This window comes from Peromyscus leucopus, chromosome 10, assembly GCF_004664715.2.
Source record: "Peromyscus leucopus breed LL Stock chromosome 10, UCI_PerLeu_2.1, whole genome shotgun sequence".
Classification (NCBI taxonomy): Eukaryota; Metazoa; Chordata; class Mammalia; order Rodentia; family Cricetidae; genus Peromyscus; species Peromyscus leucopus.
Genome location: NC_051071.1, coordinates 21,823,336 through 21,828,182, shown reverse-complemented (window position 1 = coordinate 21,828,182; position 4,847 = coordinate 21,823,336).

Here is a 4,847-nt window from a genome sequence, read left to right as displayed (position 1 = left end):
GCTAGCCTGTATCTAGCCCTCTACTAGCCTGTTTCTCCCCCCTCTATTCTTCTATCTAATATTTCCTGCTACTCCTACTCGAGTACTGTGGGGGAAATGTGGGGGTGAGGGATGGTCCCACACACATGCTATCATTAGTTACTAATAATGGCTTAAATGTTTGTATAGATTGCTTCTCTTTTATGGAAAATATAATTTACATTCCACGAGAGTCATCCCTTTTAAGGCATACAGTTTGGGACTGGTGTGGCAGCTCAGTTGGCAATGTGTTCGCCAGACAAACATGAGAACCTAGGCTTGATCTCCAGAACCTAGGCCCAAAAACCAGCAGCATGGTCAGACATGCTCATAATCCCAGCCCTGGAGAGCAGAAATGAGCAAATCTCCGAGGCCTGTCAACTGCCAGTGTAGCCTAATTGGTGAGTTCCAAACCAAGTGAGAAGCCTTGTCTCAAGAAAACAGTGGAGTACAGCTAAGAAGTGACATACTAGTCTGACCTCTGGCCTCCAGGTGTATACACACACACACACACACACACACACACACACACACACACACGGAAAAGAAATAAAGAATGCAGTTTAATGGGTATTTGTATGCATGTAGATCTTGGCAACAACCACCACCATCTCATCCCAGACCATTGTAATCACCCCCAAGTAAGCCATGTGTCTATTGGTATTCATTCCTTGGGACCATTACTCTCCCTTATTAATTTGCCTATTCTGGACAATTTATATACATGACACCATACAACAAATGGTCTTTAATGACTGGATTATTTTACTTAGGATAATATCATCAAGGTTTATCCACAGTGTAGCACATGTTGGTACCTCATCTTTTAATACTCAAATCATACTCCATTGAATGTACAAACGACCTTGAATTTAACTGTGGATCAGATGATAAACATTAATTGGATTTCCACTTTGGACGTTATAAATACTGCTGCTGTGCTATACATATTGAAAACTGTGTGGATGTATATTTTGGGTTCTCTTTGGGTATGTACTTAAGAGGTATTACCAGACCAATAGGTAACTCCATGCTTATTCCTTCCAGGGTTTGCTTGAAGAAGTGCAAAGCTGTTTTCCAAAATGGTTGCACTATTTTACACACCTGCCAGCGATGGATGAGGCTTATGGGAGGAGTTCCTATCTTACTCTACTTCAAAATCAGTCTGTGAGCTGAATCAGTGTCTCCACTTTGCTTCATTTATTTCCTTTGAACCCCACCCCCCAGCAATTAAACAGTATAGATACCCATTTGTCTCTTCCTCGCTTTGAGTAATAATTATAATAACTTCATGTACCCAGTGGACAATACCCCAATGTTTGTTGAACATTTAAAGTTAATATTTAAAAGCAGTGTCTATAGGGGCTGGTGGTGGACAGTTGCAGGGTCCAGCATGTGGGTGAGATTCAGCATCCAGTGCTGCAAAAAAGTAAAACAAAATCAAAATACAACAATTAGATGCCATGGACTATGATAAACTTGTTAAGAAATCCTAATCACTTAATGATTAAGGAACCCCCAAAGGGCTTGAATATAGCTCAGTGATAGGGTGCTTATCTGGGTTCTATCCCCAGCACTGCCCTCTACAGAAAATCAACACAAAACATAGGTATCGTTGCTGTCACCCTTTTACAATGGGGAAAAATCAAGAGTTTGGGAGCCTCAGAAAGTTATTCACGTTTGCACAAAGCAAGGGCTTGTTCCCTGGAATCTTACCCTGCATACTAAGCTCTTCACCATCCACAAAGCACAGTTGCTCTCATGTATGCCGGCTGCCCAGCTCTTCTGATGATGATTCAACACAGAAGTAGCGCCAACACTTGGAGTTTGTCGGAAAGTGTGTGCTGTGCTTACAGCCAAACAGCGAACGGAGAGAATGTGTAGGTGTGGCTCTCCTGCCACGTTGTCATGAAGCTTTATTTAAGCCACCAGCTGTCATCATTTTTCTTCTGATGAGATCATTCTGGGAGCTCTGCTTCTGGTTGAGGGAAGCATCGTTTGGCCGCTCTGCCTTGATGTGCAGTCGGGGTGAACTTATATAACATCGCACCTCCACCCTCAGCCCACATGAGGATTATGCAACTGCGTGTAGGATTCTTTGCAGGGGTTTCCGGAAATATGAGCCTGCACAGAAAAGGCATCAAGCTGTTCTGACTAAAGAAGACTTTCCGACCTGGGCCTGTGTGTGTTCTGTCTCTTTGAAGTATTTTGCCTCAAAGAACTTGCCTGGTTAAAAGTTAGTAGAAAGTAAATCTCAGAAGTCAACAGATAAGTATATCCTCTGTTATAGCTCTGTTCTGTTCCACTTTAATGCTATTCTGAAAAATCAGGGATAGATTTATCACAGTTCCCTCTTATACACCTCCTTCATTGCTACAAGCTCTCTATTTCCTAACTTGATCAAGAATGAAGAGATTGGTGAATTGAGCTATATTCTAAATTTTATTTATAGTTTCAATATTGGTGGTGTTTTATATCAAACTATGAGATTCTAACTTGAATGAAAAATGTCATCTTTCTAGTAAGCCAAAACTCTGCATTTACACAAAGAGGAAAGAGGAGGGAGTTGTTTCTGAATTCCTGCATTCCCAAGTATTTAATATTTAACAGGGATCCCAGATAGCACCTATACTTTGGCCTCAGGCTGTACCAGGCATACCAGACAAAAGAAGGAGTTGGGTTGTTAAGACACCCATGTCTGGAGAAGCTGAGGAAGCTTCTAGAAGAAGTTTATCCCCAGGGTTGAGGGTGGAGAAGAGCAGAGGAAGCTCAAGAGCACTCTCAGCATCAAGGGGGTGGGGATGCAAACCTCATACTGTGTCACACACGTTATGTTTTGCTCCAGTCTTTCCTAGATCCAACAGGTGTGGGACAGATCAACATCTAAGCCACATTGTCTTACAGTGCAGTTGTGGAGGAAAGCCCAGCAAGCAGAGGCAACCTCATCAAAGATGGTCATTGACTAAACGAGAGGATCTTGGAGAGCCACCACTTGTGGCAGGACCACTGATCTGTGAAGTATGGAAAAAGCATCTTGGGGGAGTTTCAGACCTATGGGTGCCTTGGAGATCCTTAAGGATACTAGGATAGAGGCAAGGACATTCTCCTTGTTATGCTAGTTAGGCATTATTTTCATTCATTGTCTAGGACAGCCAAGAGAACCTCAGCTGTGGAACCAACAAATTCTCCAGGAATATTTTCAAAGACCTTCAAGATTCTGCATAATGACAGAAATGGTGATGGAGGGTCCCAGCCTCCTTCAGAACAGTACCCCAGGGAAGAGGACTCTCTGACATGTGTGCATGCCACCACCACAAAGTTCACTGTGGAAGCCAAGCACTGGACCGAGCCCTGGGAGTCAAGTTGAAGAGAAGGAGGAGGGATTGTATGAGCAGTGGGGGTGGTGGTGGTGGTGGTGGTGGTGGTGGTGGTGGTGGTGGTGGTCAAGATTATGATGGGGAAAGCCACAGAGACAGCTGACCCAGGTCGTGGGAATTCAGGGACTCTAGATGGACAGCTAGGGAGCCTGCGTGGGACCAACCTATGCCCCCTGCTGTAGCACTGAATCTTCCTGGTGAGAGAGATGCGTCCTGATCGTGGGCCAGGCAGGACTGGAGAAAACTGCAGCTGCACTCCACATGTGGGGGATAGTTGTGTAGCACGCTCTGTTTGTGGCCCCAAGCAGTGAGACCACGATCTGTCTCTGGTGCATGAGCTGACATTTTGGAACCTATTCCCAGTGGTGGGGTGCCTTTGCTCAGCCTTGATGCAGTGGGTAGGAGCTTGGTCCTGTCTCAACTTGATATGCCTTGCTTTGTTGACTCCCATGAGAGGCCTTACCCTTCCTGAGGAGTGGATGGGGGTGGGGTGGGGGTAGAATGGAGATGGGGAGAGGGAATGGGAGGAGAGAGGGAAAACTGTGGTTGGTATGTAAAATAAATTTTAAAATTTAATAAAAAGTTCACTGTGGTAGGCAAACCTTCAGGCACAAACAACAGACAGAGCTGAAAGTGTTTTTGTTTTTTTAATTGTAAAAGCAGCTTATGATATATGATAGCTAAGTCAGAAATGCCATGACTGAAATATCTGGAGGTGATGGTATGTCTCAACAGCTGAGGGCTTTCCCTGGGGTGCATCTCATCCCTGCCTGGTGAAATCACACTTTCCGTCTTAACTAGATCTTCTGGGATTTTAAAAAAAAAAATGAAAAAGCAGACTTTGGAATCTTAGTTCAGGGAATGTCACAGCCTGTTATACTCAACTTCTAATCCAATGTTTTCCTTTGTTTCACTCATTAAAAGACAGCGAGTTCTCATGCAGGCCATGCCAACATTAGCACGCTAAACTCCAGAAATAGTGGCTTCCCACACTTTCAGATTAAAAAGTATCCCAAGAGAACAGATCTTAAATGCAGGCAGCTCTGTGATATTCACTCTTCTGAAGGTATTACTTTTATTTTTTTTCCAAGTAATCACATGAACATCACAATGGCTTTTTGGCAAAAGTTAGGTTTCTTCCTGTGAGGGTCCAGCCCCTGTGGAATGTCCCAAGCACCCTGTGGGAAAGTTATGGGGTAGATAAGATCTTGCTTAGCATCACCTCAGAGGGAGCTGCAGCTCAGTGATGAAGTGATGTGTTACCGTCAACCCCGTGCAGAGATGGGTGCTGTAGATCCTGTGAATCTGGGTCTTCAGAAGTGGCCTGATGCCTGCTGGTCCCGGGACTTCTCTTGCAGACTTTGTGAAGGTGCTTGTGTTTATGCTTCCCAGGTTACAGCTAATGTTGTGCTATATTTATTTAGCCTCCCAAACCCAGAAGCGAAAATGAAG